This window comes from Adiantum capillus-veneris, chromosome 5 (assembly GCF_014529385.1).
Source record: "Adiantum capillus-veneris isolate H3 chromosome 5, ASM1452938v2, whole genome shotgun sequence".
Lineage (NCBI taxonomy): Eukaryota > Viridiplantae > Streptophyta > Polypodiopsida > Polypodiales > Pteridaceae > Adiantum > Adiantum capillus-veneris.
The window spans coordinates 136,295,008-136,319,920 of NC_140935.1; the positions used below are offsets into that span (position 1 = coordinate 136,295,008).

Here is a 24,913-nt window from a genome sequence, read left to right on the forward strand (position 1 = left end):
CAAGTGAAGATAAAGCCTATTGAACTTGCTAGTGGTGAACAAATCTTCCTTCTCAATCATGGCCAATGTCAATTCTAGAAGGTTCACATTGCTATTGAAAGCACACAAGGCATTGGAATGAAGGACACACTAGTAATAGTCCGATGGTCCCTCCAGAGTAGTTGGTATACTACATGCAATGCCTTCACAAAGCTGCCTACACATGGCACTCAAGCAAGCAAATTAGGATATCATTCAAGTTCAAGAGCTATCTGTGCATTATGATGGACATGTGAGTTACCATCTTTTGATCTATTTGTGCATGAACTTATGACAATTGCAACATGTGAACTTACCATGGAGAATAAGTTTGGACAAATAGATTTTTGGAATATGCTCAGCAAGATGGTTCACAAGCAAGGATATAACTGTGTATCAATGTGTATGTGAACACATTAAAGGAAGAGTATGGATATTTTGTTTGATACTATTTTAATGTGTGTGAACACATTAAAGGAAGAGTATGGCTCTTTTGTTTGAGACTATTTGAGATGCAACATGGTTACTTTGTTACACTATACTCTATAGAGTAACTATTGAGATCTTAATCTAATCTTTTTCATTGCTTATGCTCGCTCGATTTCTTGTCCGCTCGGAAGTACTCGCTCGAGGATTGGGATTCCTCAATTATTAGTCCCATGGGTCAAGTTTGGTTATTTTGCAGTCTTTTTTAATTTTGAGTGATTTTATTGAGTTTTTAAAATTTTTTTAAACTTTAAGTACTATATAAGTTAAAACTACAACTTAAAGTTCATTTCTTGTTTGCACATTTTAGAAGACCTTCTCGAGCCCAAACGTACACGCACTCACATCTTGCACAACATGGACGATACACAAGAGCACACCACTACGTACAACAATGACACACCACCACTGAGAACACTGAACATCCGCAACCAAAACCTCATACAAAGTCCACCACTTCAACTCCACATCCTCAACCACAAGTGGATAACCCAACACAGCAACCATGTCCAAACACCCAATCCTCCCCCAACCTTCGACTCAAGAGGATCAGAACACCATGCTGCAGATTTTTTGTGATCTCCATCCACTATATTATGCGAATCACACACCTCTTCGGGATCTTGGACCAATCGCAGATCTAAAGAGACCCATGCCAGAAATAGGACTTGGAGCTCAAGCAACGGCAACACCTGGAGCTCAAGCAACGAATGCACTTGAAGCTCAAGAAAATTCCCCTTGCAGGTCAAACAAAGGTTGATCAAAGTGATCCTATTTCAGAAGCATGAGATGCCAAGAGAAGGAAGAGAATGAGAGAGAAAGAAAAGAAATAAGCAGCTGATAGAGAAGGACATAGATTGTATGAAGAACAAAGAAGGTAGAGAAGAAAAAAGAATGGTAGAGAGCCAAGGCTGAGAGAGCCCACTTGGCTAATTTACAAGCACGAGTAGAGGCAAAGAGGAGAGAAAAAGAGGATAGTGCTCAGGCCGCCCAACAAGCAAAGGTTGGGAGCTCCAGACCTTCAAAAATTCCTCAGAGAGAAAAACAATGTGCGAAAAAGAAAAAGGACAAGGTCACACCTGAAGAGCAACAAGACCAAGAGGGAGGAGGAAAAAGTACAAAAAATGACTGTCCTCAATGGACCAAACAAGTGGCTCCTCCACCATCGCCAACATCACAGAAGAAACGGCGATAAAAGCCAGGCACAGTTGCTTTACGTGAGATCCGAAAATATCAAAAGAGCACCAAGCCAATAATACCAAAGGCAGCTTTCTCTTGAGTGGTGAAGAATAATATATATAAAGTATTGTTACACATATCTAGTGTGCAACTCCATTGGCCTTACAGGATGCCGCTAAGGACATTTTGGTGCGGTTGTTCCAAGATGGTGTATCTTGTATAGTGCATGCTAAGCGAGTTACTCTAAAAAATATATATCTAGTTCTAGTGATCAATTTGAGGAATGAAGGGTGCCTCCATAAGAATTAGTTTTTCCATGTAACCTCTGTTTATGAGATTTGTAATCTTTCCATATAATATGAATGAGTCAATTTTCTACCGTTCGGTGTAACTGTAATAGTTAATTGTGTACTTTCTATTGTTGAAGTATTTGAATTAATCAAGTTGTTAATTTTCACCTCCTCGACTATCCAAGCACCCGCTGGACGTGGGACACCTACCGATGAACATTTTGCAAAATCGAGACCGTGGGACCGCCAAATTGCATGACGAATCCCGACGGTGCGGCATGGGCCAAAAAAAGGCCCTATGCACCATGGCATGAATGGGCCAGTCAATTTGGCGGTCCCACAACCTCCCTCTGCAGTCAAAAGATAAACGCAAACACATGAAGGGACATAAACCAAGTTAGGGAAGTTTTGTGGGAACCATAGGTGCACTTCATTGCTGAATGCTCATCCGCCTTGATTCTCCTTTTGGTTGTTGTGGTCAAGGCACTATCTGGCTTAGGCCATTCCATACTCTGCAAGGTTGGTGGATGAACCGGAGAAAGATTACCATACCTAGTTTGCCCAGGCGTTACGAAAGTATGGTTATTAAAAAAAAGGTCCCCTGAGACAAGCTCCACGGATGGACAACCAGCATAAAGCAGCTTGCCAAAGTCAACGTGGATGCCTCAAAAGTTCCTGCGAAGGACTATTGGCTCCCACTCTACAAAATCGATGGGAAAACATATGCAAGCATGAACAAGCAATGAAAACCTTATAGACATCAAAGCAATATATACGGTAGAAATACAAAATATACAATCTAAAAACTTGACAGAGGAGTGAAATCACAGTTTGTAGGAAACCTCGATAGAGCCACTGTTGTCTCTAGCTTCAGTTGTGAAGCAACATACACATGTTTCACCTTTGCAAGTCGCTTGCCGTCATGGGTTTGCTTGAACTCCATGATCCTTCCCTTCCAATGGTGTGCTCAAGAAGCCATGTGTCTCCTTGAGACCTTGTGTGCACCTCTTGAGCTAGGCTACATTGTCACCCAAATCAATCGTTTGAACTCCATTGTCACCCAACATCCACTATCATCTTATACATTGCTACATGAAATGGAGTGAATGACACTCCTAGGTCATCGAGTACCTGATGATGCCATGGGGAATAGTGGCACAATCTGCAGACAAACACTTATGATGAGACATTGCACATCCATGTTCTCAGTTGTATAAAGAGCAAGATTCTTGATGGTACACAAAGACAAAGGATGCCACTTACTGCTATACTGCTCCACCTGCTTCTTGGCTTAATGGGGAAGATAATGTTGCAAAGCTTGAGAGGGGAGTAGATCCTCTCTAGAGAGCTTAATGGAGAAGGAGCAGGAAAACTATTGAGGAAAGAAAGAGGGATGATCTAGCAGAAGGATATTTTGTATATCTTCAGCTTTAGGTAGAGGTGTTTAGTGAGGCTCATGGAGAAATGGAGAACTTCAACTTGAGTAGAATGTAGTAAGCTTGAGGATGGAAAGGAGGTTCAAACTTCTGCTGTAGAGCTTTTGAAGGAAGGAAAGAGAAGCAACTCTTGCAAGGTGAAGTGAACATAAGTGAAAGATGGTACAATAGAGAGAGAGGGAGGGAATGATCATCGCGTTTTTGGAGGGACCCCCTTTTAGGAGAGAGAGGGGGAGAAATTGACAGCCAAGAGAGAGAGAAAGGATTGGTTTTCAATTATTTAGAGAAAAGTTTAATTTTTTGAATCTATAAGGTATTTTCTCTTTATATTTTATAAAAGAGTACAAGTTTGACCACTTAATTTTAGGCCCTGCCATACCCACCATTTTAGTCCACATGGCATCCACCCATTTGCCCCTTCCATAATCCCCATGGCAAATAAAGAGGCCCCCTTAGACCCCATTCCCTTCCTAATGCAAATAAAGTTTTAAGAGGTGTATCACATGTTAACTAAGCAATCAGGTGGGTAGTACAAAGTACTCACCCAAAAGTTCTATCATGGTGTAGATTCTGAGTGCAAAAAAGGGAAAAAAGGGGGGGGGGGGGGGGGGGGGGGGGATTCCAAGTTTATTTAGCTACCAACAATAGCTAGCAATGGTCAGATACTTGTGTGTGTGTGTGTGTGTGTGTGTGTTTTAATAACAATATAAAATATACACCAAAGAATCCTTTCAGATCACAAAAGACACTAGAAACTATGTCGATGGAAAGGTGGTATAATCCCCATTCATAGTACAGTATGGTCCTTATATATAAGTGTTGAAATCAAGAGCCAGAAGATAATAGTCTGCTATCTTCAAGCTAAGGAATTTTGAAAACCATAGTTGAGAAGGTAACCCTCACAAGGGTTTTCGGTAACCGGACAATGGATGATCTTCTGTTATTACTGCAGTTGTCATTGTAATCCCAAGGAAAGAATCTCTTACCTCTCACCATCCAAGAAACACAAGCCCATCAGAACTGGCATTACTTGGGAAGACAGGTGTCAACGATTCCCTCCCCTTGTTATTGGTGTCAAAAATTACAACAAAAACTAACAACATACTATAGATCAAATATTATATTAAAAGAATGAGCAATTTATTTCCGATATTGTTTACATCATTTAATTTCAATAAAAACCGGACAGCATCTCCTTTGTAAATTGGATCAATTCTCAAAAGCCCAGTCTAATGCCATTTCATCTGAGACCCCCAATTGAGGATTAAGGATCTTTTAACAATTTATTGGATTAATTTCAAAGCAAATTACAAACCATTGTTTTATGCATGTATCCATCAAGAAAGGATAACATCAAACAGCTCTGTGAATTCACCACTATATACTTACCTTCATCAAAAGTGAGCTCGCGCATAGGTACAACTTAAGAGAATTGGTTTTTTCTAGAATCGGCAGTAAGTCGTGTTGCATCCTTCTTTTACAATGTTAGCACTATGCATATGTTCTTGCTAGCTTTGAACACAAGATTAGTTAGTTCCATTCTAATAAAGTTGGTTAAGGTAGCCTTGAAATGATTCAATGCATTCCCATTCTATAGTACATTATCCAATCCAAAACCGATTCCAGAAGATATACCATATATAATGTCATTTATATTTATACATACCTATAAATGAGATACCAAAGGATAGTACCTTATGTGGCTATACAAAGACATGTTTTAGGATCTAAACCACCCTACAATTTGATCCTCAACATCGTATATCCACTGAGTATAAGTTTCCAGGTCAGATGTTGATAATGGTAACATCACATGAAAAATATGCTAGTAAGACAGGGTTTCTATTTACATCAAAGAGAACCCTGAAAACTCAGTTGACAATCAATCCAAAATCATTGTGATAACCCAATATGACAGCCAGTTTGTTTAAGTAAATAATTTGTGAGTTGTCCATCAAGGACTGTGTAAGAATCTTAGTGTCCTTAGTGTAATTTGGATGTTTAAGTTAGGCATCATGCTATTTACATACAGATTGTATTTAAGAAAAAACCCAGTCATTACCACTTCTTTCAAAATACTTACCAAAGGCATTAGAATACCTATATTTTAATTGAGCTTGAAAGACCAATATTACATCAAGCCAATAAGAATTCAGAACTAACACAATCTATGTAAACCCGCTCTAAGTGTCGAGCTGCAATCCATATGGGTGTGTGCCTATGATGAACCAGGTTTGGCTAGTTCTCAAGTTTGCAACAACCGGGTGACAATTCCAAATTAGACGAACAACTTGCAGTATGTCAATCCACATTAGAATAGTACGACAATCTGTCATAATAGTTCAGTATATATGTCTAAATTAGTAAAAGCAAAAATTGAGATTCGAGCTAAATGTGCTTCATTCCATTTGGCAGCTTGTTTGACGTTGAGTCGTATCAAGAATGAGATAGATTGGAGGATTATGCATTCATTGGCTTGCAACATAGAGGGGCTTCTACCAAGAAGCTATCATGTATCTTATGGAAAAACATATGGTAAGGTATTATCAACCGTAGATACAAGAATGGCTTGTTGACCTGGTCAGGCATAGTAGCCAAGCTCAAGATATAATAGTGTCAAGCCAGATTAGTTTGGTAAGCATTCTTGAACTTATGATAAAGGAATTCACAGTGTGTTTAATAACAAATACCTTAAACCGACTTTGAACATCATTCAGGCCTATGTATTGTAATATAACCGAGTTGACTTCAAGTGAGGACAGGGTCAGATCCATATATTTTATCAAGTTTCCATTAACATTCATATGCCTTAATTTGTATGAAAATTTATATTTGCAACACTCTGTTTGAAGCACTATGTAAAAGAATATCCCCAGTCATAAAATCAAACCATATGCACAATAGCATCTTAACTTAATCAAGCATGAAAAAGATATGTACTGAGTAGGTGCGACAACACCTACTTGAATCACAAGCTTCCTGTGTTGTAGTAGTAAAGATTCCGAATACCCATAGTGTTTGGGGAGTCTTCTTGGATGACAACCATCATGAATTTCAAAGAAGGTTATATTGGAGTCATGCTAGTTGGAAGAATTTCATTTGATCTGGAGAGAGCAAGGCTGATTCTCACTTTATGAGTATGCATGATTCTTGCAGTCCCAACTGCTAAGAACACACCGGTTAGGGCAACCCATCATTCTTTCTACACGGGCATGTGTATGTGTGTGCAAATGTGGAGCACACTCTGTAGAGGAGGGATACATAAGGTCCTCTTTGAGCTAGAGTGTGTGTGTGTGTGTGTGTGTATGTGTTGAACAATCATCGCGCATCAGCTGAGCCAGTCCGGGCAAGTGGAGATGGCGATCTTTAAAGACCCTGAGGCCGGGTAAGCAAGAGGCGAGCGAAGTGCATCCACAGCTTCGTAAAGCACAGTGTGTAAGGCTATCACAAAGAGCGCGATGCTATAACAAAGAACGTGGTGCTTATTAAAAGGATGAGCATGCTTAGCCAGGGATAAAAACTACTTTTGATAAGGTTCACAAAAAGAAGATAGCGAGAGACACTGAGGTCCCATTTTTAATTCCTCTTTGCGAGTCTTGTGGAGTGTGTATGTGTGCGTGTGTAGATGCATGCACATGGGAAATAAATGATCATTTGTTTTTATCTTCCAAGTGCCAAACAAGGCCTTAGACAACTAGGACCACATGGAAGGTAGGTGGGGTAGTTACATGGGAATCACTTTGTAGAGAGTTCCACCATTTTCTGCTGAGTGGAACAAGGATCACAGGCCGTGTTTGTCATAAATTTCCTTCAAAGGGAAGGCGTTAAAGACCTAGCTATAGTTGGCTAAGGGCAAGTGGAGGGATTGTCTAGTCTATAAGCTCTGTGTGTGTGTGTGTGTGTGTGTAAATTTTCATGTGCAAACACAACCTATTGTATAGTATGGTTGTTGACAACACACAATATTAGATCTTGCATACACATGACATTGTAATACAAGTTTCTTGAGTGCAACAACCTAGCAAAACACAACCTCACCTCAAGTCCATGTGAAACAAAGAATTGTCTCAACTCCCAAATTTGTATATTTTTCTCAATTTTCCTAAATATGTGTTTAAGTTAAATGAATGCTTATACACAACTTTGGATGTACATAGCATCTGACCATAGGAGTCTACAAAAATAAGAATTCATCTTTGAATCCCACATACAAGATGAAGCTTATGGTCATGAAACCGTAATATCTTAAACTAGCTTTTGAACCCTTATAATGGGTAAAAATAATGACAACCCTAGATGCATGCCCAATCGAAGAAACTCCTACCAAAATTTTCTGATGAGGAAGGCTATGGTCTTATGCCAATTATGTTGATCCGAACTCTCATAAAATTACTCTCTCTTGTTACTACTAGCATGCTTGAACAAGATTGTGCACGCGATAAGATACAGGTGGAAGTGGACAGGTTGTCAACTAAGTTGTATTTATACACCTATATAATCATTTTTATACGTATAAAAGGCAATTAAACATTTTGCATCCTTTTAAAACACATTTTTTTGTATAAAGTATAGTTTGATCGAACTATATTTTGGCTGAACTATATTTTGATCGAACTATCTTTTTATATAAAAAAGGCGCCGTTGCCGGGGAATCGCCCTGCACTAAGCCCAAGAGGCACTTTGTGCTTCTTCTATGAATTGTTTGTAGTAGGAAAGAAGAGGAAGAGGAAGAGGAATGAGTTATTTTTCTACAAGTTGTTAATTTCTGTATTGTCTGCAAGTTCTGTGATTTCTGCATAATCTTGTGTTTTCTGTTTGCACACAGTCTTTGCACAATTAGTAGTCGTTAGCTTGTTCGCAGTGAATGAGTAAGTAGGTAGACAGTTAGCAATTTCTATTTGCACACAGTCTGTACACAGTTTTCTGTTAAGGTCTGCCTGCACACAGTCTTTGCACAGTAAGGTAGTGAGAGAGGAAGTAGGTGGATAGTTAGCTCACTGTCAGTAAGCAGTTAGCAGAGTGGTTAACAAATTAGTTAGTAGATTAGTTAGTGGTTAGCAGCACTGTTAGTAAGTAGATAAGGTAGTGAGCTGTTGACAGAGAGGTTAGGTAGGTGTTGACAGTGTGTGTGGCCAAAAAAGGGTCACCTAAACCGCGCGCGGTCGTCGCCTTTTAAAATTATTTTATAAAAAAAAATGTAAAAAATCCGAAAATATTTAAGCGTGAGTGACTGGGGGGCTACACTAAAATTTTGATCACGATCATTTCCCCAAGCCCAAGCCCAAGCCCAAGCCCAAGCCCAGGCCCAGGCCTCAGTCCTCAGTCTTATGATATATACTAGACTCACTCTTATATATATACCCTACCCCCTCAAGAGGGAATGAGAGCATGTGGTGCAAGTCCTCCACTCTCCTCCCTTCTCTTCCCACTTGCACCCTTAGACTTTCTAATTTGAGCCTAGTTCCCTACTAGAAATTGACGGTTTTAGGGATTCCGAGGGCATAAAGTGACCAAACGGAGGGCTGTAAAGCACGGCACGTCCCTCTGACCAAGACGCTCGTTTTGAGCTATCATACGTTCTATTCTATAGCTAGGTCAGAAAAAAAAGGACCAAAAAATAAAATAATAATAATAAGAGAAGACTTGGGTTGCAAAACACCCAAAAATACTAGGTGAGCAGCCTTCACGGGCACTCACTGACACTTCTAGGGGATCAAAGTCATATGAACCTACGCTCTCGACGAGTGTTAGAGCACGAGCATATTGGTAGTGCCTCCATTTACGCGGGCACCCATTATTCCTCCACCCTAGGTTTTGGACCTTCGGTCGGGACTCAAGGTAGCGCGACCCAAGATCCTCATATCGCGTCTAGTGATTCTTCCTTTGACTACGAAGTCATGGAGGGGTATCCTACACCAAGCCCTGATAGTTCAAGTCAAAACATGCATGCCATGGGCCCACGGCCCGGGTCCAGCATGTTTAGCCGCTTAAAAGAGACCCTTAGTAGAGCTACTCGCTCCGAACATGCGGTTAATGAAATAAATGAAGGGAGTGGGGAAGTAAATTCGTCATTCATGCCTAAAATAGACCCTATGCTTCTTGAGAGTGTGCATGTGAATGTTCCATCCACTGCACCTCCTGATCCTTTAGGACTATCTCTCTCTGAGGTTTTACTACCTGATGGTAGGAGTCTTGCCGAAGTACAAGAGATCGAACGCTATATGCAAGCAACAAGGGAGAGGGAAATTGAGAACCTACGAAGGCTAGAACAAAGTCGAGCCCTGAAAGCAAAGGCTCCTATGACAACAATCATGCTAGCCGAGCAACCGAGTGCTCCCAAGGTAGCAGTCATGGAGGGGCAAGCGATGGGGAGCAATAATGCTTCCACTTCGAGGGAAACCTCCAGCACGCCAGGCCTAGATGGGATATTCCTAAACGAAAATTGGGAGTATGACCTATAAGCAGAAGCTTTAACTGATCGGTACACAGGACACACCTATCATGTGGGTTGGTTAGATGTTCTACAATCCACATCGGGTGCTACTAGCATAGATGAGCAACAACAGAAAGTCTGTGATGTCCTCCATAGGATTGTCGAGTTAGAAAGACAGAACATAGGGATCAACATGCCTTCAACAGGCCTAATGAGATTCTTGGATACAGAAAAGGCCAACCAACTAACCCTATCACAAATGGAGACTCCCTCAGTGAGCCCCATTGATCCTCCATATGTTGTTTCGTCGGGAGCCTCAGTACAATCTGAGCCCACAAGTAGCAGCTTTACCTTCCCAGATCTAGCTCATCTTTCTCTTAATGACACTACGGCTACCATGCATATCCCAGTGGTGAGCATGACAAGAAGTACACCATGGAGTTCATTTGTTAATATTGCGCCGATGCCTAGTAGCACAGTGTCCCCAACTATACCTACATGTATGTATCAATCATGTGCACCTATCGTACCTCAGCCTCATGTAGCTCCTACACCTCCGATTATTCCAAGAGCTTACAATCCACAATGGCATTATCCAAGCTCTTAAACAAGTGGATCCATGACATTTAATAATAACATGCCATATCATGCACCCCCTATGCCTAGGGCCACGCCTGTAAACTTTGGACCACCGTCTGGTAATCCACCATACGAAATATGGGACCCAAGAGCCGCGCATATGCCAAGGCCAAGGCCAACTCCCATCTCACATGTGGTTCCAGGAGCACATACACCCATTATACCTGCTCAAATAGGAGATTTGGCAGCATATGCTCAAACTATCGATCGCTCTATTGCGGAAAACATGCGTATTGCACCTGGTAGAGAGCCTAGGAGCAAGGCAGTTCAAGTAGCTAAGCTCACACAGAAATTCAGTGGATACGGAGATACTAGAAAGCATATGGAAGTCTTTGAACATGTGTGCGATTCCTTGGAAGAGCACAATGAGCTACATAAGTGTAAGGCTTTGAGTTTGACCCTAAGCGGAAAGGCTGGAGATTGGTAGAGAACCTTAAGAGTAGAAGAGAAAACGATCTACTCTACTCTTAGGAGATTGTTCTTGAAAGAGCACATATGAGAGGGAATACTTTGGGGTGTAGCCTCTCAGCTCCAGAAAGCCCAACGAGAAGAAGGTGAATCCATGAGAGACTTCATTAGTCGCCTAAAGAATTTGAATTCTCGATGCAATCCAAACGAGCGATTCAACAACAACCAATTGCTCGATAGATTCATTAGGGGACTACGACATGAAAGTATCTATAATGGCCTAGTCAGTAGAGGTATCACTACTTGGGAAGCAGTCACCATGAATGCAATCCAATTGGAGGATAATTTAATGATTGCAGGAGAAAGAGTGTCTGCCAAGCAAAAGTCTAGTAGCTCGCAAGCGTCAGGGCATGAGCCAATGAAGATAAAGCCAATCGTGAAAGAGAAAACGATATCTGAGATAACTTTGGCAGATCTCACCAAGGCCATCCAAGAAAGCCTTATGGGTAATCGTGCTCCACAAAACACTCATATGTATCCAAGAAGGGAGCAACAATGGTGCTCAATTTGCTTGGGTCCACATTCTACGAGTGAATGCCCTACTTTCAGAGTAAAGTTTAACGGGACTTGTAACGCGTGTGGTAGGTATGGCCATCAAGCGAAGGATTGCCTAATGCTTAAACGCATCATGGAAAATAGACCGTTGGGCAGACTCACCTCGAGTTCCTACATTGATGCCTACCCCACCCATGGAGCAACAGTTGCCATTACAGCACATGGTCCCTAGAACCCAAAATGTGGTCCAAACCACACCATTGCCACCTCCAGTGCTAGGACCACAACCCCCTCATCCAAGAGTTACACCTATGAACCAAATAGGTTACGAGTCATCTAGTACTTATGTAGATTGCGAAGAGGACATAGACTCTAGTATCACCTAGGGAGTCGACATGCTTGAGGAGTGTCCCATGTACTATATGGAAGACCATTGGGGACAAATCAAACCGGTATATCAAGCTATTGCGCTAGCAGCAAGAGGCCAAAACATTAATAGTTTTGCCAAGAGACCACCTCTTCAGTGCTATGAATGTGGTGGGCCACATCAAGTAGCTGAGTGCCCCATTAGAATGCAAAAGAATGTTGCACTAATGCAAACAAGTCAAGGGAGTGCATTGGCAATGCCAATACTCACTTGTAATCGTTGTGGCATAGATCATTTGATCGCACAGTGTCCTAACAATCCAAACGCACCGAAAATCACACCATTGAACTTAATAGAGATTGCTGATGGGACACCACCAACTATAAACATAGTACCAGTAAATGCACTCACACGATCGATGCTCCAAAAACAAAATTATATTCTTGAGGAAAGAGACACGGCATCAATTGCCCAATCTCAAAAAAAGAAGAAAACACGAAGAAAGCGATCGCAAAAAGCAGCGAAGTCAGACCCCAGCTCAAAGACCAACATAGGGACTGGTGATGACCCCGTATATATGAACGACGCTGAAGAAGATTATGATTCAGGTGAAACCATGGAGACCAAAACGACCACTAACATAGAAACCAACAAGGAAGATCTTCATGAGCCACAATGGCCAGGATCCAAAAAGAAGATAGGAACTTACCCAAACCCTACAGAGGAGATTGAGCGAGTCAAGCATTTAAGGAGTTTGGTAGAAGATACCCAAAGGGATCTAGAACCAGCACCTAGGAAGATCCATATTACAGACACCGTGTTCCCTACACAACAACAACCTCACCAAGTCCATAGAGCCTTGGACATACCTAGTGTCACCCAAGAAGAAAGTGACTTAAAGTCATGGGAAAGTGGGCGTACTCACTTCTTGATGGAAAGAATGTTTATAGAGGGACTACCTGATCCTATCAAAGAAATGGAGATCCGATCTTCCCCACGTCAAGGGACTGAAGGCCAAAAGGTGCCGTTAAACATTGCCAAATTGATGGATTTCATGTCTTCAGAAGTTAGAACCACCATCATGTCGAAACTATATAAAGACCCCGAGCTAGTCTCAGCTCTTCAAGCCTTCCTCAATGGAGAACTAAAGTTTGGGCTACCACAATTTGCACAGATGGATGGAGTTGGGGAGATGCCAATAGAGGAGGAACACTTAGATCCACAAACCAACCTAGATGAGAACCTTGTTATAGAAATACCCGTTAACAAGTTGGGACAATGCTTTGAGGGTGATGAATCTAATGCAACTATACCAATCACTATTAAGGGATTAACTGTGAAGGGAATCCTTGATGGTGGCGCTGGGGTTAGCATTGTGACTAAAAATTGCTGGGAAACTATGGGCAGACCTCACCTTGCGACCACAACCATAGTAGTGAAGATGGCCAATGGGTCTATTGTTAAACCTATTGGGATGCTAGAAGATCTCAAGATCAAGGTCTTTGGACATAAAATAAGGATTACCTTTATTGTTATATATTTCTCCAAACACACTATGGCATCGGAGATGATCTTAGGACGTCCTTTCATGAGGGAAGCAAAAATGGTGCATGACTGGTCTAAAAACCATGTCTACTTGCAGTTCCAAGATTCTGTCATTTCAGTGGATCTTGTGACAGGTCGAGCACATCCTCTAGGAAACAGGTTTATAATTGATCATAGATCTGACACCACAATTCACTTGGCCCCATTGCAGTATTGTTACACGTGTAAAGCAGACACTGATGTTGGGGAAGATTCTCTTTATATGGATGTACTACCTGGGATGACTGAGTCGGACAATGTGGATTGGGTCCACCTAGCAGCAACCATAGACACTTGGGGAAATAGGGGGACGACCTGGGTAACACCTGAGAGGGATGAAATACCACCACTTGTACCCTTAAACATGCTAGAAGCAATGCATATAGCTTTTGATGATCTACAAGATGAAAGTTTGACTAGCATTGAAACCAGTAGCGCCTCACAAGACTATAGCCCACACGATTTGGGGTCAGAATCATCAATTGACTTTGACTCTAAGGACGAAGAATCTGAGTTAAATCTTAGTGCAAATGTGGGGACAAACCATTTCAGAGCCCAGTGGTAACCTAGATGATAATCTATCCAAGGGAGCAGAAGACACAAGTAGTGATTCATCTAGTGAGTCTTCACTAGAAATCGATCGTAATCGAGAATTAAACAAGAAGAGTAAGAGATATAAGAGGCGACGATATCGAGCAAATGTGCGTGCTAGAATAAAGGAAAAGAAATCTACCGTAGAATGGCTTAATTATATAGGGGCATGTGATGCTCATCGAAAGTTGGTAGATAACTGGGGTGAATACCTTCAAAGCGTTATGTGGTGTAGTCCACAACCCATTGACATTGCACAACTAGAGGCTACAGAGAAGCCAAAGTTGAGCCGTACCGTAAGGAGACGACAAAATCGAGAGTTAGCTCAACAACAAAAGGAATCAGAAGTTAAATCACAGTCCATAGAACAACAGGACCCCACAGACTTACACCCTACCCCTGAACATTTCAAATCCTATACCACAGAGGAACGTAAGGTTGTGTATACAAAGGCCGAAAGGAAACCTATCGATGGGAGCAATGGAGTCTATGATGGTCCAACGATAGTTAAGGAAATAGAGTTAGCAGACCCAAGAGAAGAGTCTAAACTTGTCTTCATTGCCCAAGATCTGACAGCGACTGAGGAGTGTGTACTTAAAGAACTTCTCGAGGAATTCAGGGATATATTTTCTTAGACATATCATGATATGAAAGGTGTTCCACCTTCCGTGGTGCAGCACACAATCCCCATGAATAGCATGGCTAAACCAATTCAGCAACGACCCTACCCAATGAATCCTAAATATGCAAAGATCGTTCAAGAAGAGATTGAAAAGCTCGTGGAATGCGGATTCATATACCCTATTGAGCACTCGGAATGGGTGTTTCCAATAGTGATTGTGCTAAAAAAGAATGGGAAACTCAGAGTTTGCGTAGATCTCAAGAAGGTCAATGCCGCCACTAGGAGGGACCATTACCCCTTGCCATATTCGGAACATGTGCTTGAAAGAGTTACAGGGAAGGAAGCTTATAGCTTTTTAGATGGGTACTCTGGCTACAATCAAATCACAATTGCGCTGGAGGACCAAGCTAAAACAGCCTTTATAACCGAATTTGGAGTGTTCGCATTTCGTGTTATGGCTTTTGGCTTAACCAATGCCCCGGCTACCTTTCAGAGATTAATAAACACTGCTTTTAGATAATATTTGAGGGAGTTTTGTGAAGCTTTCTTAGATGACCTTTGTGTTTATTCCTCTTGGAAAGAACATCTATCATGCTTACGAAAAGTGTTTGAGAAGTCTAGATTGTATCGCATCTCCTTAAACCCTTTCAAATGCCAATTTTGGGTTAAACATGGAATCATTTTGGGGCATATAGTGTCCAAAAATGGGATTTCCACAGATGAGAGCAAAATTAAAGCCATTGCTGAATTGCCACCACCTACAAACTATAAAGGAGTTCAAAGGTTCATGGGCCATGTTGGTTATTACCGACGGTTTATTTTAAACTTTGCCGAGATAGCTCGTCCTTTGTACAAGCTTCTTATTGAGTTCCAAAGGACTACGGAGTGTGACCATGCTTATGAGTCATTGAAGAAGACCTTGACTAGCGCTCCTATTCTACGAGTGCCCGATTGGAATGTAATTTTTCATCTGCATATTGATGCATCGAACTTTGCTATTGGGTGTGTTCTAGCTCAACCAGTAGAACATAAACTGGACTACCCCATTAGCTTTGCAAGTCGTCAGTTGAATGATGCCGAAAGAAACAACACCACTACAGAGCGAGAAGGTTTAGGTATGATTTATGCAGTGAAGAAATTTCGCTACTACCTTCTGGCCAACAAGTTTGTGTTCTATGTTGATCATCAAGCCTTGTTGTATCTAGTAAATAAACCTTGTTCCACAGGAAGAATTACACGATGGTTGTTAATTCTCCTTGAGTTTGATTTTACCATTGTGGTGAGACCTGGTAAAAGACATGTCATGGCTAATCAATTGTCTCGTATACCCAATGGTGAAGCCTCTACTGGAGTCAATGACGAATTGCCTGATACTTCTCTATTCCTCGTCAAAACCGTACCTGAATGGAGTGATTGTGAACTTTCTAGTTAATGGTTTTCCACCCAAAGAGCTTCGTAAAGACATAGCTCGAAAAACTGTTAAAAGAATGTGAACCTTACTCTCTCATTGCGGGAACTCTCTACAGGCTAGGGAAGAATGATATTCTTAGACGTTGTGCCCATGAGGATGAGTATTTGTACATACTGCAAGAAGCCCACATGGGTATAGCCGGAGGATATTTCTCGGGGGAACTAACAGCTAGAAAGGTGTTGCAATCAGGCTGTTGGTGGCCAACCTTATTTAAGGATGCATCACTTTTTGCAAAAGGATGTGATGAATGCCAACGTTACAAGATCACTCAACGAAAGGATAGGATGCCCTTACATCCTGTTAAAGTGACTCAACCATTTGAAAAATGGGGTTTGGACTTTGTAGGTCCAATCAGTCCGGCAGCTCGTAGCACTCAATCTCGATATATTATCATTGCCACTGACTAGGTAACAAAGTGGGAGAAAGCCAGGGCGACACGTAAGGCTGATGCGAGGTCAACTGCCAAGTTTCTCTGTGAGAACATTATTACAAGATTTGGTTGTCCCTTTGAGATTGTGAGTGACAATGGTACTCATTTTATAAATGGAGTAATAAAAGAACTCACTACCAACTTTATGATAGCTCGCCATAAATCCACACCTTATTATCCACAAGAAAATGGCCAAGCTGAGAGTACCAATAAGACCTTAATCTTTATCTTAACCAAAACGGTGGAAGCTCATCGCACAGATTGGGATTTAAAGCTTACATCATCACTATGGGCTTATCGTACTGCGTATAAAGTTGCCATTAATTTCACACCATTCAAGATGGTGTATGGCCAAGAAGCGGTTATGCCATGGGAGTTTGTCGTTCCTAGTCTTCGAGTAGCTTCTCAAGAAGGTTGGGATGGTAACCCCTTAGTTGAGCGATTATATATCCTTGAAAGGCTAGATGAAGAGAGGCAATTAGCTGTGCAAAATGCACTTGTGGAGAAGGATAGGAGGAAGAAATGGTTTGACCGTCATCTAAAGAACAAAGATATCAATGTTGGTGATAAAGTCCTTATGTATGGAGTGCGTAACGAAAAGAAAAAGTTGAAATATGTGGGAAAAGGACCATATAGAGTATGTGAGATCACCCCACAAGGAACCATTCGTGTGGAGACTCTTGATGGAGTTGAAACCATTGGATTCCTCAATGGGAGCAAATTTAAAAGATACTATGATCCTTTAAGCCAAGAGGAGTTGCGTGCCATCCATACAAAAAAGGCAGCCAAGGCACAAATAGAATTGAAGAAGATACAAGCTCAAGCTGAGGCTAAGGAGCGACAACAACGTATAAGACGAAAACGAGAGACTAACCTTGGAGTCACACATGCATTCCACGTTGAAATCGACGAGGATTGGTTGGACTCTGATACACCTCTACGATACCCTATTGAGTTAAATAGTGCCTATGGAAAAGTACTAAACAATGCCTTATTAGATACGGGAGCTAAACACAATTTGTTATCCTATGGAGTTTGGTGTCAATTAGGGAAACCGACCCTATCCCCGAGTACGATGCAAGTCAAGGGCATTAATAAAAAAAAAACGGCTATTCTTGGAGTCCTTCAGACCCCTGTTGTCTATGACAATGGAAGCATAGTGCAGAGGTTTCTAGTCATGCCCGCGGGAGCTATGGAAGGCAACGTAAACCTGGGACGCACGTGGATGTTGGCAACCAAATGCACTATTGATTGGGATACTGGTAGTGTCACGACGCGACCACCGACTCTTACCCCTATCATTCAAGCAAAGTCACCTATGTTGCAAACTCTAGCAAAGTTGAAGGATAGCCAACATTCACAAGAAAAGGTGGTTAACTCGTCTTTGCCGGCTACCCATGAACCTAGCACTTCAACACTTGTAGTTGCAGCAAGCAGTAATATTGCAAGTACTCAACCTGCACGACCTAAGAGTACATATCAATGGGTCCCCAAGGCCTTACTTCCAACTACCTCAACCCTCCCATCCATTTCAAGAAAAAATTTCCCTGGAAAACCAAGAGCGCGCTCTAGGAGAGTCAAGACCAAATCACGATGGATTCCAAAACGACTATTATAAGCCCAAGGCTACTATGATGGAAATGAGCAAATTTGGGTACCTAAACGTAAAATGTGTCCTTCCCTATCGACAACAAACCCATATGAGTCAAACAGTGTAACACTAAAGCGAATGGCAGACCGTGGGAAGGGAAAGATCACAGAATGCTACACACCTAGTCCAGGGATAGTTTGGGCTTCAAGGCAAAACCAATTTATTCTACCTAGCTCAGGAAGGGGGGAGTTCCATGAAGCTTCTAGCTCCTCATGTAATACATCCATAGAGGTAAAAGCTTCTACACAGCCTCCACCTACAATAGTGGACCTCCATGAAGCTACAAAGGAATCCACACCTTCCAGTGTTCAAGAATCACCTAATGAACCACTTCAAGTTCGATCCTGGGAGATACCTTACCACCCTTGCAACTCGACGAGGCACCTAAGGTAATAGAAAACTACTGGCAAAAATCTTCATCTATAACAGCTTGGAACAACTGGTTTCAAAGGGTGACGACATCATTTCAAACGGTATGATCTACCCAAGGAAGGGGGGAGTGTTTGTTGACATCCATTATTCACTTGCTTCCCTCTCAACCTTTCTCCCTGACCTCTTAATCTCCAATCTTAGGGAATGTATATATAAAGCCTTATACTCACAGAACCAAGATAAAAAAGTAAAAGAGCAAGAGCCATAACACAAAATCATAAAAACAAATTATGCACAAGAACACGACCCTTGTAATATTTGCACTCTAACCATCATCTATTTGCGTGTACAGATATGGCTAGTACGCGAGAGTCATCCACTCCTACCTTGGGTGAGAGGTACCCTCGTTACTTTTCACAAATGTTTCACATGGTCTTCCCAGTGCTTGAATGTGAATGGGATTTGATAGGTACACTAGCATGTGAGAGGAATTTTGAGGAGTTAGAATGGCTGATACGTCTCTTGACCACGTCTGATCCATACTTAGTAGAGAGCGTTTCTCCCATTGCACAAGCCTACCCTTTTGACCAAGATGACTATAGGCGTCTAGTGACCTTCTTAGTAAACATGGGCACCTATGATGAAGAAGAAAATTTACAGGACTACACGGATGGCACATATGGTCTCATGGATGATGACTTTGTTTATCTCTACGATGAGGATAGGGGTTTAGCCTTAGGGTTTTCCCCCAACCTCTACAATATCCTATCCCCTTGACTCTCTAGGGGGAGTGCAAATAATTAGGTTAGGGTTCCTTATGTTTTTTGTTGTGTTCAATAAGTGTTGGTACCTTTTCCCACTAATGTGCCTCCTGGAGGTATTCCTTTTGTTTCCTAGTGTGTACAGGAGCGTGTTGCTATTGATAGGATTTGGACCTTCATGGAACCTTTCTCTCGTTCACACATCAGATCAAGCGCGACCATCAACACAAACAGGTGTTTTTTGTCCATTAGCATTGCCCCTATCTATTTTGCATCCATGTTTGTCTGCTTTAATTGTGATTGGTAGCCTAATATTCACCGCATTTGCTTAGTATCAAACATTTAATTCAATGTAATTTTTTGTCATAATCACTTGTCTAGGTTTAAAGATCAAGCAGTCCGACTAAGCTAGTTTGACCAAGCTAGGTGTTAGAAATCTTCTCTTAATACCATGGGGAATGCCTTCCTAATAAGCAATGGTTACTTAGGTTCTTAATCCGATTTAGGCAGCATTGTGTGAAATGTACTAGGGCTTTCTAGTGGGCTTGACCCTATTGACCTTTAGCTTAAGTATTATAAAGGGAGTTTACTAGTGTGATGAGCCTGGGGAGGTGTATCAAAGTTATATGACCCCCCAAAGCTACAAAATTAAAATGATGAAAACAAACAAAACAAAACAAAAATCAAAGTGCCACAATGTAAAATTTTAAGCTGGAAGAGAAATCCCTGCTTAAATTGGTACTCCACTCACATGTATCGCCTATGGTACTAGAGCCCTAGAGGTTCCCAGTGTGGGCGCTTTTCCTTGAAAAGCAAAAAATCCAAGGCATACAAAATAAGCACACACATCAAAATTGAATCACTGTGAAAAGACTTTGGGGGGTCAAAGCAAAGGTAATCAGTCAAGCAATGATTTCATGAGAAATTCCTTTTATCGTAGCTTAACTACAAGGTCCTCTAGGTATAGCCTCTAGTCAGCCCTCGAACATGAAATACTTGGCTCTCGCGATTAAACAACTTAATTAACCAGAGAAAATTAAGAAGCTCTTGCCTTTCGACCGTTAAATTAGCGACCCCAGACTTGTTTAATTTTTTACCTTTACATCTGTTTATGCATTTGATTATATTGTAATTTAATGTTTATTTGCTGACAAATTGTTTAAATTTTTGTTACCAATCGATTTGTCTGCCTAAAATTGCATATGCTTTTTAATCGCTTATGAGAATGCAATTATTGTACCAATGTTGTTTGATTTTGTAGTGATTGAAGAAGGCTAAGGACATTAATCTCAAATGCTCTTCCACCTCGACGAACGAGCTTCAACTCAATAGCTTCTGAGGACGGAATCTACATCAGGAAGGGGGGCATGTTAACCCTCATGGCTCACGGACACCCCATCACCTACGACGGATGTGTATTATGTATTTGGTAGAGTCAGGTACCGGGCTTGTCGATCCAATAGGAAAAGGGTAAGAGTGATCGCCGATGAGAGGTGCACTCTAACTGGGACATTCAAGGGATTAGTTGGCTAAGCATGGGCGCCCAAGTGGGAATGGGGCAAGCCCATATAAAAGTCATTCTAAACCTAAAATGGGGCATTCTCTCATTTGTGCAATGCAAGAAAGGTGCTCTTGCTCCATCTCCTTCTCCATCTCCTTGTGTACTAGTGTGTGTGTGTGTACTTGAGAGAGAGTGTGTGTGTGTGTGTGATCAAGCATTGCAGCGGCACGACGGCGGTGAAGCGGTTGAGAGCGACATAGCAGCGTCTCCTTCTTCTTCGCGGCGAGGAATCCTCCACGACAGGAGCATAGAGCGGTGAGTGACACACCATTGCCCTCTTTTGAGCTCACTAGTTAAGCTAGTTGTGTTAACCCTCACGGCTCACGGACACCCCATCACCTACGACAGACGTGTATTATTTATTTGGTAGAGTCAGGTACCGGGCTTGTCGGTCCAATAGGAAAAGGGTAAGCGTGATCGCCGATGAGAGGCGCACTCTAACTGGGACATTCAAGGGATTAGTTGGCTAAGCATGGGCGCCCAAGTGGGAATGGGGCAAGCCCATATAAAGGTCATTCTAAACCTAAAATGGGGCATTCTCTCATTTCTGCAATGCAAGGAAGGTGCTCTTGCTTCATCTCCTTGTGTACTAGTGTGTGTGTGTGTACTTGAGAGAGAGAGAGTGTGTGTGTGTGTGTGATCGAGCATTGCGGTGGCACGACGGCGGTGAAGCAGTTGAGCGCGACGTAGCGGCGTCTCCTTCTTCTTCGCAGCGAGGAATCCTCCACGGCAGGAGCATAGAGTGGTGAGTGACACACCATTGCCCTCTTTTGAGCTCACTAGTTAAGCTAGTTGTGTGCTTGGAGCCGTCTGTGGCTCGCACACAGTGTTAGGCAAGTCCCTTGCTTCGACAGTGCGGCAAGGAGCGCACAACTTCGCATCCTTCCCAAAGCCAAGGAAGTAGATTCTAGAAGGGACCCTTGCCAGTGACCAAAGCTTGAATAAAGTAACCTAGGAAAGCAAGCATCACAAGCCTGCCATTTTTTATCTCTTTCACCTTCAATTCCTTCATCGACTTCTCATCCTTCCCGAAGCCAAGGAAGTTGAAGAGACCACCGGGGTAGGCAACGTCTCCAGAGCCACCAACACCCTTCTCGAAACCTAAGAAATACTGTGTTCCCATCGATCCAGGATTATAATAATCCTGTTAATCGTGTGCTCTACGGTGCACCTCAGCAAAGCCCATGAGGGCCATCTCAAGGATGAATAGCGTGTAGTAGTTGTAGGTTCCTAGAGGTGGGATCACTCCAGTCCTAAACCATACGACGACGGTTTCTTGAGGGATGAGACCAGCCTTTCCAAGGATCTTTGGCACGATAGCTCCAACGGCACCTAACATTGCATATCTTCCACTGATGATTTCTCAATACCTCCACCAATTAGGTTCAATGAAGCCTCCAGGCCCCTCTGGGTCCATCAAACCCAAGGGATTGAACCCGAAGTCCCCAAGAAGGCTGTCACCTAGATAGCTCAGACTTTGCTTAGAGGCAAACCATAACTGCCTGTCAGCCTTCATAGGCTTGTCAGCGGTTGCAAGGACACGCGCTTGGAGGAAGCAGAGGGGCCTGCAGCCCAGACAGCCCTCCCGCCCAAGAATTGCTAGCGGGAACAGTCGGGCGAGGTAGTCTCTGGCACGGTAGTTGTTGAGAGAGAGGACGACAACAGAGCTTTTGATGCCACGACGGCCATGGCGACCTCCCTTTCACGGCAGATCGTCCCTCGCTTCACAAAATTTACGCAGAGGAGGAATCTCTCTCTCTCTCTCTCTCTCTCTCTCTCTCTCTCTCTCTCTCTCTCTCTCTCTCTCTCTCTCTCTCTCTCTCTCTCTCTCTCTCTCTCTCTCTCTCTCTCTCTCTCTCTCTCTCTCTCTCTCTCTCTCTCTCTAAAAAAACTCGTGCGCTCTTTGAGAGAGCTGAGTTTATATCTCTCTCTCTCTAAAAAAACTCGTGCGCTCTTTGAGAGAGCTGAGTTTATATAAACTCAGCTCTCTCAAAGAGCGCACGAGTTTTTTTAGAGAGAGAGAGAGAGAGAGAGAGAGAGAGAATGAGCGCACGAGTTTTTTTAGAGAGAGAGAGAGAGAGAATATATAAACTCAGCTCTCTCAAAGAGCGCACGAGTTTTTTTAGAGAGAGAGAGAGAGAGAGAGAGGGGGGGGGGGAGCATGCGCACATGCACATACGCAGCCGAATGAAGGGGGGATGGTATCTTGGCCTCCATCAACCGCAGCTAGACGCACATGCACAGCTTGAATTTCAGACAAGCTCCAATTGAAGATGGCAGAAGTGCATATGCCCACAAAATCAAGAACATTATGTGGCTGAGTTTCCATCGCAAATGGTAAGCTACTGGTGTCAAACAGTTAGTATGTTGTGGGGATCCGATCCGATAGGAACGGTGGGGAAGAAAGGTGAAGGAGTACAGGGGTGTGCAAACGTCTTGGCGGGCCTGCAACACTTTTTGACCGGGAGTAGACTTTAACACTGTGCATATGCACACCCTAAGAGAGAGAGAGAGAGAGAGAGAGAGAGAGAGAGAGAGAGTGAGTGAGGGCAATGCAAGGTTGCGGGAGAAGAAGTAGAAGTAGCAAAAAGAAAGGAGAGGAAACCAACAGAGATGTCGCCCAAATTGGATCTCTCGCCGATCATGGAAGGGATGACAGTGACTTTGGCTTGACGATTCTGAACAGTGAGCTTGATGATAACACATAGGCCCTTCCAATCCTTGGTAGCCTCCTTGGCAATGTCCTCTCAAACCTTCTTAGGCGACAGACCGAGAGGCCCAATCTTGATGAAGAGGCAGCTCCAACCTCCCCTCCTATTCAACGAAAAAAAACCATCTCCTCATATTCTTGCTGCCATTTCTTTATGAGCATTGCATCTTCATCGTGGTACGGGTGGCTTCCTCAATGGTGACGCTGAACTGGAGGAGGACTAGAAGTAGGGGAGCAATTAGCGCTTCCCTTGTGATCAAATCCCTCAACGAGCCCGAGCGCGATAGGAAGAAGATGAATGCATTGCTCCATCTGTAGCTGATCCTCGCGGGATTAAAATAGTAGCTAAATGTGCTATAATCCTTGCTCAAGAACGAGTATTGATGTGGTAGGCGCATGTGCTTTGGTGTGAACACGGCCTCTGAAGACAACTGGAGCTGCTCATGATTAGTGCTAAGGGCCTTGTTAATCCGCTCTGAGTTTTGTGCAGCAATTATCTTCGTTCATAATCTTGAAGAGGGCGAGCTCTGATAGTCAGATTCCTGCCCATTTAATGCATAATTAATACCACAATGATGAAGCCCACAAACAGAAACAACAGAGATGCCATCATTTTCATTTATGACATTGTTATACTGTAGTTGCTCCTAATGATTGCTGGCTACTCTCATAATTGCATTGTCAGAATTCATTCTCTTAATCTGACCATGCAAGCCGTTGCAGCACTCAATTGCCTTTTTCTTCTTCTTTTGCTTTCCCCTTAGTCCTAGCATTCGCGACAGGGTTTTGCTCCATGCTAGTGTGCCCCATGAGCTCTTAGCTGGTTTTCAATCTATAGATTCCTCTTCCTTCTCCTTACACATTGCAAAACATCAAGCACAATGGCAACATTTCTCTCGATGATCTGATCGAGATTGTCCGTGTCATGCGTCCCCGTTGAATGGCAAAGGAGCTTGCTGACACAGTAAAGGAAATTCTCGATACTGTGTTTCTGTGGGTTGCTCTGTGGTGGATGGCGAGGATCCCAAGGATTTGCAAACAGAGATTGACGATGGGGACGTTGAGATTCCATAGAATTAGCTTAATTAATCTTAGGTAGGTGACTCTCTGGAATGTAGCACTGCTAAAGTAAGTTTTAGTTTGTGGTACTATTGCTGGGTTTTTCCCACAAATCATTTTTGGACAAATGTTAGCTTGTTATACTTCTAATGAGTGTATGCTCAATGTGTCACAGAGAGAGAGAGAGAGAGCACCGGTTGTTACACCAACTTGCAAAACATGTAGGAAATCAAAATCTTGCATCCATATTCTTACCGAGTTTGACGGACACGTTTCTTTTGAGCTCCACC

At 42.5% G+C, this 24,913-nt stretch overlaps 2 pseudogenes; both read right to left on the reverse strand.

The window, feature by feature from the left end:
• Positions 1-21,683: 21,683 nt before the first annotated feature.
• Positions 21,684-22,581, reverse strand: LOC147458153 (chlorophyll a-b binding protein 8, chloroplastic pseudogene; annotated as a pseudogene).
• Positions 22,582-23,716: 1,135 nt separating this feature from the next.
• LOC147458154 (uncharacterized) lies at positions 23,717-24,337 on the reverse strand (annotated as a pseudogene).
• Between the last annotated feature and the right edge of the window lie 576 nt (positions 24,338-24,913).